The sequence below is a fragment of the Bombus terrestris genome, chromosome 7 (genome assembly GCF_910591885.1).
Source record: "Bombus terrestris chromosome 7, iyBomTerr1.2, whole genome shotgun sequence".
Taxonomy (NCBI): domain Eukaryota; kingdom Metazoa; phylum Arthropoda; class Insecta; order Hymenoptera; family Apidae; genus Bombus; species Bombus terrestris.
In genome coordinates, this window is record NC_063275.1 from 4,414,168 (window position 1) to 4,427,362 (window position 13,195).

General features: G+C 29.9%; 1 protein-coding gene across 2 annotated transcripts in view; it reads left to right on the plus strand.

The window, feature by feature from the left end:
• LOC100646414 (beta-1,4-galactosyltransferase galt-1) overlaps window positions 1-13,195 on the plus strand; it is a 148,782-nt gene that overhangs the window by 77,808 nt on the left and 57,779 nt on the right. The gene's annotated exons all lie outside the window — the stretch shown is intronic.

The window sequence follows — 13,195 nt, forward strand, 5'->3', positions numbered from 1 at the left end:
GTATATAGGTCAGCGAATAAGTAAGTTACTGCTTTCCTCTAAAAAACTTATGAATAGCTAAAAAAAAGTGTTTCTTATCGTTAACGTAATGATATGTACGGCCTAGAAATATCATTGACTTAGGAACACTTCATATCGCAATATCAGCATTTGCACGTTTCTAGCCTCGCTTTAAAGCGTTACGTTAAATAACATTTCACTAGGCTAGTAAAACTTTACCAGCGTTGCTAGCCGCTGTCCCAAAACACACACCAAAGGCCAATATGAAAACCATCGCGTGACCGCTGGAAAGAGTTCGTCATTCATAAATCATCGAACATCGTGTAACTCATATTTATCAGAAACGTGCAGCGCTTAACTTGTTCGTCAAACACCGAGTTCGTTGATTGTTCAAAATGTACATGTGAAAACCGTGTTTTCGATCTTTGTCTTCGTTACCCTGACCCGCTGTATTCGGATCCCGGACCACTTTCCTAGAAAATATCGTCGATTTCTTGCGAGCAATCTTCACCTTTCTCGACCCTAATACCGCGGTATACAGTAACCTTACATTCGATCGTTACATTTTTAAGTAACTAACATAGTTCCTCATGATATGCTAACGTTTATCGTAACACGAAGCTAATTCGTGAATTGCGCTTTTGGAGAATTTGCATCCGATTTTCTAACGTCATTTCGACGTGGCATCTTTCACTTTATCATCCGTGTTGGAATAATTCTCAGCCATGCTTTCCATTATTCAGGCAAATATGAAAATCGTATGGTGATATGTCTGAATTACAAGGTGGATATTGCTTCTATTTAAATTTACGCAAGGGAATCTGCCCACAAGAACCGTATACAGCATACATTTCGATATACGATGTTTATACAAGGAAAACAAGGAAAGAATGCATATTTGTATAAACAAGGACTGTATAAATCTTTTTGATAAAGAAAGATTACAGTTGCTTTATAAAATTGTAGGTACGTATACGAATTTTTTTAATTCCCTTTTCCTTTTTATTACACGACTTTCTATTCTTATTGCATTGTTTGATATAAGAAAGTATTCATGCTGATAAATGTACGTGTAACAGAATTCTTATCTTGGAAAATTCTTACACTTAAGGTTGAATTGATAGCTAATATCTTCGTAACGACTTTGTAACAACGTTGAATCGGGATATTAGCAAAAGAAAGCTTTCCTTCCCCTCAGCTAATTTTCCTCCCAACGAGATGTTTTTAAACATTTATTCATATAACATGAATTACATTGTTCATATTTTCATTTAGTCTGAGTATAATGAAGATTAATTATTATTGTTATAATAATTCTTTTCTTGTATAAAGCTTTTATCAGATAATTTTGTATTATATATTATAATATATTGGATATATTAAGGTAGTAAAATTTCAAAGTTTATTAATGTAAAGGATCAAAAGAGAGTTATGTAATAAAAGGGTGGATAATGCTTTTAATTAATATGTTAAGCATAAATGAGATACTATTAAGAGAAAAAGAAAATATTAAGAATTTTTCTTTTATTGCAGCAAGAATTTTCTTTTATTTTTTTGTTCTTTCTTTTTTCGATTCTCATGGCTTTAGAATCTCTTTTTGTATTTATTTTGTTGTTTTATTATTCAATTTTCAATTAGTTTACATCTACATTATCTCTGATTACGTATACATTGAATTCCATTAATAGTCTTCTGTGCCCAGAAACGTTCAAATTACACCTGTTAAAATAAATATCTCGTTGATTAGAAGTACTATTTACATTCTCTCTATAAACAAACGTTAATTCTATTGTAGCCGGTGTATGACTTCGATTGATGTGGGATTGAAGCTCTAGAAATTTGCAAACGATCGAAGGATTAGAATTCATTGGGCAACTTCGATAATCATTTACAATTCTACCGTATTTGTTTTTGCTAAGACATTGAATATCTTTTACGTGGACTTGTTTAATATATTAGCATAAACATACACGTTCTACAGAGACTTATATAAAGAGGGGAGGTGCTGAGAAAAATTAATCATCGGACTAAAATAAACGGATAGCATCCTTAAGTGAAGTTTTTAAAAATCAGGAAAAGCTGTTAAAATGCATTTTATGATTATTTGCAGACTTAAAGCCAAAAAACTGTGAAAGCCTTGGATGGAAATGAAAATAATTTTTAATTATCTTCTAATGTAACCTAAACAAATTTCAGATTTTGGTGTGATCTTTTGATGAGGCACAGATAGCAACCAACATAGCAACGTAGCGTCTCCTCGTCGTCAGAAATAAACTCTGTCCCTGATCAAAATCACCTTCACCTTTGACCTCAGTTGACTATTACGCGGTCCATAGGGGCGTGTATATGTATATATATACCAATATGCTATATTAACCAATATTGACATATCAAATATTTGCTTCTCTTCGTTTGTTGGAACGAAAGTGAATATGAATTTCATATTTAGAATATGAAAATTTGAAGTTCTAGTCCGATCAAAATAGACATAAAAATAGTGATCAAGGAACAAAAATTCCGACAGAGCTAAATTTTGGTAAAGACCTTGGGTACATCAGTAGAAATAAAGTGCCAAAAGTCCCCATTGATTCCATATGTGCTAAAAAAGTTATTTAAGGTCAAAGTCAAAATTTTCGGATTTTTTAAATTTTTCTTGAAAACGGTAAGTTTTATCGAAAATATAGCCCAGACAAAAATTATAGATCATAAAATTATCTACGAAAATGTTCCTCATACTTTTTTTCCTAAGAATCACCATTCCTAAGATATCGCCATTCTAAAAGTTGAATTTCTATTGTCTATGTGGCGACGCTCATATACCTGCTTTTCTGAAGTGGCTTAAGTGAAATACTTTTAGTGTTGAACGTTCCTTTCGACTGAATACATATATTTATTGGTAGCGTCTACTATTATAGTTTGTACCCATTAATATTTTTAAAAAATGTCACAATTGTGCTTTATTCGCAATAAACTTTTGACGGAAGGTGAAACTTACAGTTAGTCGTGGAATGAAAACTTTGATCGATGCAAGTATCGAAAGAGGTGATGAGTTTGTTGATTATCCGAAAAATGAAAGGTCTGTAACAGTTCACGTGGATTGCCAAAAATCATACATCCGGAAAAGTTCAATTCCTGCTATTAAAAGACAACATGAGGATGGACAAGCTAGTACATCAAAAGTAAGTCCACCTCGTGCTACAGCACGAGTAAGTGAATCCAACTTTTGTTTTAAAAAATATTGCTTATTTTGTGGCAATGAAGCGGATGAAGAGACTGAAAAAAATCGCTGCATCGTCGACAAAAAATTTATAACGTTACTACACTTTCATTCAAAGAATCCGTTTTGACAGTAGTTCAGGATCGTTCTGATGACGTATCAAAAACTGTTACTGCACGCATTAATTTTAAGTATGATTTAGTTGCTGCTGAGGCTAAGTATCATGACAATTGTTACAAATCTTTCTTGAGACCTAATACTGGCGGTAGAGTAGGCCGTCCTCAAGATGAGGCAGCAAAAGTCTGCGATGAAGGAAATTTATAAGTTTATAAAAAATAGTGATGATTGCCACTTTACAGTGGATGAACTAAAGAATGTTAGTACAAATGTAGCTTTGGATAACAGAACTATAAAAATACGATTAAAAGTAAAGTATGGTAGTAGAATTATTATTACAGAAAAGCCGGGAAAATTTATTTGTTTCATCGACAATTGCCAAGACATTTTAAGTCAAGCCTGGTCTGATAAGAAAAACTTGAATGAAAAGGAAGAACGGTTAAAAATTTTGAAAGCCGCGGCAGCTCGTAACGATATTCGATCTTGTGTGTTTGATAATACTATGTACCCCCCATCGAGTAGAATGTTCGAGAATATAAATACCGATATCCCGGATTCATTGTCATATTTTTTGGAGCAAGTCATTCTTAAAAACAAACGTCATAATTTGGAGCATTTGAAGTTAGTTTGTACAAATACTAGCCATAAAACTCCGTCATAACGGATCGTGGAATAGATTCACCGGGGAAACCACGTTAAGAAAAAAGCGCCAAGTACACTACCTCATAGATTGTGTGGAAATGTGTGCATATCATGTAAAATGTAAGTCCTTCAACTTTTAGAATAGCGGTATCTTAGGAATGGTGATTCTTAGAAAAAAAAGTATGAGGGACATTTTTGTAGATAATTTTATAATCTACAATTTTTGCCTGGGCTATATTTTCGATAATACTTACCGTTTTCAAGAAAAATTTAAAAAATCCGAAAATTTTGATTTTGACCTTAAATAACTTTTTTAGCACACATGGAATCAATGGGGACTTTTGCCACTTTATTTCTACTGGTGTACCCAAGGTATCTACAAAAATTTAGCTCTGTCGGAATTTTTGTTATTTGAAATGTCTATTTTGACCGTACTATTCGTGATAGATTTAAGGTAGACATGATGCAGGTTGCACGCTCTCATATTATGCAAGTTTTAATAAATGAACCCGTCTTCCATCGAAATTTGATAATTTTATTATTTCGTATGACAATGAATGTGATTATGCGTTGTAATATATGTACGATAAGCATAATAAACGATCTCGAAAGAAATTCTATTAATTAATATGATTACTGTTGTTCGAATTTTCATTATTTCTGGTATACGTTAACGACGTAACTTTCCGCGCAAAATCTATGTTGTAAAATTTTATGTACGTATAAACCTTGTATGATTTGTAACGAAAGTTTCGTTTAATGTTTTATGATTTTGAATTATGACTTTTATATGGTGAACACGTCAACACACCGAAATCTAAGTTACACTGCAGATATGTATATAATTATTGTTTGGGGAATTCATGCTCTAACAGTAAAAACAGAAAAATATTGTTTTCTATTTCTATTTTCTTCAACGACGTCTGTAATATATTCGCTTATTCATATTGTAATATTTTATAAAAAATATCCAAAATGTTTTCTTTGAACGTTAATTGATTCTCTAATTTCTTCTTGGGAAATGTTCTTTTCTATATCACATTTTGTAAAAAGCAAATGCCTCTGCCTTTATCACAAGCACTAATGAGTCTTTGACGCATATTTTCACGACTAACCAAGTTTGCTCTTTATAAGCTGCACGTTTTACATGATTCCGTAGAAAGAAGAAATTTGAAAGGAGTTAAATAGGGAGAATACCTAGACGATTCCTAAATCTTAAAATATGTACTTGTAATTTGAAGCGTCAATTCATCAAGTATGTTAACTCCATAAGTTTCGTTATGAACAAAATTTGGCTGCCTCTTATCTTTATTGAAAATGACTCGGAAATGAAAAATGATAACAAGGAAAGAGATACGAGAAGATCGCATAGAATAGTCCGTTTTTAATTGCGTAACATTCGTTTATTATAATTCTTGCTAAAGTCCCGGAATAATTACGAGGTGAGTTATATTTATATGCCCAATCCTATATACTACATTATTATAATAATTATCGCATCATATATTTGAAATTATTTTATCAGGTTACGTTAAATTACTTTAATTACGTCTTGAATGACATTTTATATATATATAAAAAAAAGAACAATTCTAACCAGTATTGATCGAGATAAAATTGAATATTAAAATACAATTTAAAGGTAGAGGAAAATCGAATAGCCTCTGATAACCTCACGTCGAAGTCATATCGTAATGTCAGCGAGGAACTCGTTGCTCTGATGCTGCACCGCTATCGGAAAACAATTTTTCGATGTTGTGCAAGAAGCGAAGGTAGAACGCCGATTCGACTAATTACGATGTCAACAACACCGCTTGACGATTAATGCGGGATTTCATGGCCAATTCAACACTGATTTCTGCTTTCGCTGCGTTTAGTTAAGTGTTGCACGAGGCTTTCATTTTCTCCTTACCTTAATTGATTTCCGTCGGACCAGTACGCGTAGATTGCGAATTTAATTTGTAATAATCTGCATTTTTATCGTGTGTCGTTAACTCCGCTATGAGAATTATTTTCAACTTTATATATTACTTTTTTCGAGGTAAGTATTCTATTTGTAATTTATTCTGAATTTACAAATTTCAGCTTATAAACGTTAGATTTTGGTGAAAATTGAACTTTTCACATTTTATTCCTGAATTAATAACAGTTACTATATTTCATAAATTTGATGAATTGCCTTACATTGTCGAATTTTTATCCGATTCTCTCGGTCAGTTTCTTTTACATTTTTCATAAAATAGATTTCGGAATATGGTATTATTACTAAAAAGATTTATGCGTCTCTTTTATGTAGATTTGAGAATACACCCATCTGTTCAATAGAAGAAAAATTTCTCAACTTATAAATCTCAACAAATTTACAGATGACGTAAGCAAAATAGAAATCTAAAAATAAGATAAATTCGATTTGTAAGCAACATATCTGTGATCTAAAAAATCTGTCTGTTTAATGGGAGATTAACTTAAAAATGTCTAGAGTTACAGACTTTTATAGATTTACAGAATGACACGAATAAGATAGAAATTTGAAAACAAATCGATAAATGTTATATTTTTAAAGATAACACAACTGTAATAAAATCCGGCTCTAATAAAGCCGGATTGATCCAAACATTTCCAGAATTACACATTTCTATGAAATTAAAATACAACACTTTGAACAAAATCGAAATTTACGAACGAATCGATAAATTAGATTCAGAAGTAGAATTAGATTAGATTTAATGGCGATAGTATAAAGCGTAGCCTTTGAGAAGGTTAAAATAGTAATTAGTAGTTTTGTTAAGGAAACTAGCATCTTTAATTGTTCGAAAGTTCATAGTCGGCAGCTGTTGGAATGTATTGCGTAATGGATGGTAAGGTTCGCTGCGAACCTCAGGCTCGCCGCCCCTTTCCGTTTTCTACCAAATTACCGAATTCCTGCTACTGTTCATTTACCCTTCTAACTTCCTACAAGATCCTGCAACTTCCAGTAACATTTCACGCGTTAATACCAGTTTTAAGATGCTTTTTCAGTTCTCACAGCACGCGTATAATCCTGACTATAATAAATTTTGCCGAATCTCCTCTAATTTCCGGTATGCTTTTTAAATTACTACTAAGTTATAACTTAAATCTAAAAAAAAAAAAATTAAGTTAAAGTACTATTAAGTTATATCGCCCTTTCAGCTTCGTCTCTGCTTAAATACTCATAGTAATTCATTCAAAAATGAATAGCATCATGAAGTGTCTTTTCTTAAATATAGGGATATTCTATAATATTATATTTAATTAGTAAATGGGGAATATTACGGACATAGTATGCAACGTTAATTTTTTTTTTTTTATACAATAAAAATATTTCGTTATACTGAACTGTGGAAAATAGAAATAAATAAGTATATAAATAAATAAACAAATAGATATATTACTACAATTATTACATTTTTACATAATAACAATAATTTAATGTATTAAATCGTACTCAATACTTGTTAAATTACAAAGTTATTTAATCCTTGAACTGTAAACGTTTTTACGGTACCTTACGGTAAACGAGAATCTTTTATGTCTAGATGATGCATTTTTCAGTAGGTAATACTTGTTGAAAAAAATCCATTAAAATTCATATAACACATTCAAACGTTCTAACTTAAGATTATAATATTTTTACCAAATAGCTTCTTTTTGGAAAGTGGGGGAGCGGGAGGTTCGCCGCCTATTACCTTGCGTGAAATTCAATCCGGTTGAAATAGCTCGGGCATGAAATACCCACATTCACAGTTTAGAGGTTAATAGTTTGAAATATTATAGAATCAAGGAAAAAGAAGTTATTATGCACTGTTAATTCTTTTACAACAAATATGAAGAATAAATCGAATAACAGAATGTAGAATAAAGTGCCTCAATTATTCAGTTTTTACATTATAGCAATAGTTCATTATATTGAATTGCGAAAAATAATTTCAAATAATGGGTAGATACAGAGTTATTAAATTAGAGCTAAGCCCTTCTGCTGCGAAAATTTTAATATTGTATAACGACTTACAAAAGTACTTGAATATTTATCCCACCTTGAAACTTCGTTAACGTAGATATAGACACAGGTATCATATTGATAAAGTTTACAAAAATTTACAAAAATTTACAAAAACGTAGAAGTTATACAATTATTTATTGCAAGCGGATACACTATAAAGGTTACCAAAGTATTCGAACAGTCAATTATTTATTATATTAGTAAGTCATGGTATTTAGTGAGATTATACGTGATAGTGTTATATACGTACTAGTTTTTTACTAAATGTACATTTGCAATAAATGCGTGTGTCTTCTATGCACATTTTCGGATCGTTTTCATATTTTGCCAGTTTATCAGTTTACCAGTTACGGTAGTCGTATCTCATTTGAACGTTCATGAAATATCAAAAAGTTTTCTATAACGCACGTAATATGTATATTCAGAAATATTTTCTATGATGAATGTTCAAATACCTTTCTGAATCACTGTAGTCACTTTGTTCCCGTTCGTTAGTTAGAACGACGTTACGTGTGAAAAGTTGTTTTATCGAAAAATTGATTGATATCGGTGTTAATTGGATGGTATTAAATCGGCAGAAGGTGAGACTTCATTAAGAAATAAAATATATCGTTAAACAAGCGATTAAATAACGTTGAATTTAATTTATGCATTATTGAAATGTTAGTTGGTTGCTTGAGAAAGTAGAAGTAATAGAAGGATGGAAACGTACAATTACACTAAAGTTCAGTCAATCTCTGTAGTTTAATGGAAGAAAATGAAATATTTGTTATTTTTACCAAAACATGGTTTTTATTTTTTTTTTTTTTAAATTATTTTAAAGAAGTTAATTATTTATTACCTTGTTCCTATGGATGATATATGTATGCATTTACACCCTCAAATATTGAAATATTTCCATGATATCATTGTGTGTTGAATTTAAAATCACAAAAAGTGCAAGATACGTTATTCACGTACGGTTTTCATATTAAGAAACAGTTTAAAGGTATGTAGTTCGTTTTGTATGTTGTTATAATTTAATACAACACTGCTACGTATTATCTAAAATATACTATCACGGTAATATGTATAACGATAAATTTAATGTGGGAATGTTAATTCTCGTGTTACTCCGAAATATGTGGTGAATTTGAATACGTTTCACATAAAGTCCGAAGCAAGTTTAAAGACCACGTGCATTCTATTACGAAGTCTGAGTATGTCGCCTATGCGGTCCGGCAAATGTTCGGATGGAATTCTAGAATAATTCCATCGCTTTCTAATTCGAAATACTTTTTACTGGAATATTCGTTTTAACATCTCTTTAACGTTCAAATATCTCCTGAGTTTTCCTTCTCATTAAATAATCAATTAGATGACGTTATTGAAAAAGCGGTGAAACGAAACCAATTGATTGGTTGATGGAACCAGCAGATATATATCACGGAACAATTATTATTTTTCGGTTTAACGGCGAGGTCAAATTGTGATATTTTTTTTAGAAATTATTGGAAACAATTAAAAGTTTTTCATTTTGAAACTTTAACCGAGACATATACAATTAATTTTTTATTGGTTTCTGTTATTTACAGTAAGAACTAATAAATTTTATATTTAAAAAATTACTATTTCATATATAAACTAATATGGAAATAACTTATGAATACTGAATACTTGAAATAACCGCTTTAATTTTTTATATAAGATTTGTTGTGAAAATTTTTATGGATTTCAAAATATGCATTTTCTCATGCGTTTGTCGTTTTAAATTTGGAAGAATATAAATACCGGAATTATTAATGAAATAAAAAGATGCATATTTCATATTAATTAAAATTTAATTTTCTTTATAAATTAAAATTTTTTTATAAATTATAATTCCTTAATACGTATCTCTTGTTGATTCTTCAAACTAGTCTTAGAAATAAGACTTTAAATTAATCTTTTAAATTTTTTATTTTACGTGATATGGTTGCTTCGATTTTTGGTATAGGCGTCTTTACAAATCTTAGAACTGTTTTCTATTAAGTCGATAAATTTTCCAGTCCATAAAATAAAACGGGGAATGAATAAAATATGTTGGAAGTCTTAATTTCAGTTCCTCGATATTAGCTACGTTTGAATTGATAAATATGATTACTAAACAATTTTGTTTTTTTTATATTTACGAAATAAATACAAATTTTAGGATAATTTAACTATGTTTCGATTATCCTGGATCCGTTAATATTGTATAATTATATAGTTATTTTGGCGATGTAAAAAATTGTTTTCAGGACGTTTTGGAGAACGATGAACATTGTTATTGAATTTTTTTAAAAATGTAGCTATAGGTATACCTTTAAATTACACCAATCGATATATTTTCCTTATTTCCTATACAAAAATTAAAATACTTGCGTTTGAAAATGATTAACTTAAAAGATATTATTTTATCTCTAATTTTGTAGAACTTATCGCATGAAAGATTAGAATGACATAAATATTAATGTATTCAAGAATGGACTAAATACTTTGTATACTCATATTTACTGTACTTACTTTTCAAGAAGGTTCTTGCTTATTTATTAAATTTGTCTCTTTAAATTTTTATAGTTTTCAATGTATCTACTATTCAGTGCATTACAATTTAATTACAGTTAATCAAAATTTAATTACAGTGAACCACCATAGTAAGAATTAATAATTAGTGCATTTTAATAATATACATTCTTCAGTGTTTATTAATAGAAGCATATAACGTAATAATCGAGCGTTTTATTGATATTACGTGGTTAATTAAAAAATGATAATCCATTATAATACAAATAAAAATATACGCAAATCGAATTTAATAATTGCGAAGATACAAATATGTTTGCCTAATTACAGTTCTTTGATATTTCTCGTTCAACGTTTAAATTAGAATTAGAACCATGTTTGGAAAGTCGAAGAACTACAGTGAAACGCTTTCTGAGAGCTTTCATAATGTAACATTGTTGGTATGAATCTGCGAATTGAATTAACGTTAGGAAATTGATCATTACGAGATCAAAAGCAGGTGCGCAAATCGTGACCTAGTTACCAGGAACGATCTAAAAACTGTCTGTCATCTGTCTCTGTAGCTGTTATTGACCAGCACTCACGAGTCAATTAGAACCTGAGTGTGAAGCTTACGAGTCCTTAATGAAATGATGATCTGCGTCCGTCATTTTCAACGTTTATCAATTATACTGTGTAGTAGTCAATTGATTTACTAAAGCAAATAGGTCAGAGTCAGAGTATTTCGTTCTTTGCTAATAACGTTGAAAATATAATATGTTTAATTATCATCAGCATAAGAAATTTTGACATAAAATCTGCATAAAGTCCAACATTGTGCGTTCAACTCTTCTTTTCTACGTGGGAATCTTGACAATTGAAGAAATAAGAAATTAATAAAAATGTTTGTTATCGTTGAACATACAACGAAAGGATTCTAAATTTGTATAAAATCCGAAATTGCGTTTAGTTTTTTTGCATCTTTGATATATCATAATTTTCGTAATATTCGATACAAATCAGAGATAAGAACTATTAATCTTAATTAATAAAAGTATGTGAAATTGTGAGGGTTGCAGTTATAAGACTTGAAGAAAAAGAAAATATTCAGGATAAATTAAAATGATATGTAAATACATAAATAGCGTGTGCGTACATTAATTCATTAATAACAGGAAAGATTTTATCGATGTTGAATATTTCATTGTGAGGCAATTAAAATAATAATTTTTCAACTTAATATCAAGCCTGTCTGCAAACATTCGATATTGATTACGTATGCAGTTATTGATTTTTTTTACATTGAACATGAAACCGTGTTTCATATAGTGATGGAGTATCTGAAGATTCTCGACACGTTCTACCGGTAAAATCAATAATTCTAGCTTAGCTTGTAAAAAAGAGGAAAACTATTGAAACATGAAAGTGATATTATTTTAAAAACTAGGTCAAATGTGATATATATGTGCATTTAATGTGATTTTATAATATATCTGTTTCTATATCATATAATTGCTGAATTTTTGTCTTAATAGAATAATATAGATAAAAGGAGAGGATAAAAATTTTATAGATGAAAATAATAGTAATAAATTATTATTTGCTCTATTTGTTATATGCCGTTATAAATTATTTGTCGTATGATGTAAACCAATTTTTAATAGAAAAAATAAGATACTATTTAATAAGAGGGTGAAGACGTTACACAGGAAGCAAATGATTTCTTAAAAGATAATGTTCGATATATCAATGATTGAAAGTAAATCAATAAATATACTATTGTTGTATCTACTGTTGTTACATTGTTACGCTGAAAAGGAAACTGCCTATTGTGTACAAAATTCTCAACAACGAATTTACTAAACTTTAAGGGTAATATAGTGGCAGATAAAACAAGCAATAACATTCTGATAAATGATTCCATTTATTGTGTGCATTTAGAATTATTCTAAATTAGAACTTGATCTATTGGATTAAAACTAAATTAGGATTTGAGCTATTGAATTGGAACAATTCCAAAAAATGTATTCTGTTAAATATTTAGAAATTACCTCTTTCTATAGCAAGTATCTAGACGAGTTTCTTTTTTTAAAGATTATTGGACGTTCTTCAAAATTAAATCCCTTTTTTCCTCTATTTCTAGATACTAATTTTTCTATTCGCTACATTAGCTTTAAGTCTATTACTTTTAAATAGAGCCATAAGTACATATAGACCTTATATAAACTTTAGAAACCCTCGAAGTATATAATAATTCTAGAATTAAAACTTTCGTAATATGCATTCGTAGTAACAAAAAGATTAGATTTTCCATATACTTCCAAATGAGACCTAAATTTTCTGAAACGTTTCATCTAAGCTATTTATTTTCGTGCCGCAAAACAGGCGTTTGTTCAATATTCGATCGAATTTGCCCTGAATCTTTTTCAACGACTAAACTTTCGCTTGAAACTTCGCTTTTCAGACCGATATCACTTATGTATAACATTACTGAGGAAAGTGAGTTTTAAAACTTCACACGTTGGAGCCTGTGATCATGTAATACTGTCTTCCTTTTTTAAAGAATTTACCATGACTCCGGGGAAACTTTTTAAATTTCAATATGTAGAGAACAGAAATAAAGGATGAATATTAAATTATTAAATAATTTATTCAATATACACGTATAATAGAATCACGCGATTTTACGATGCTAT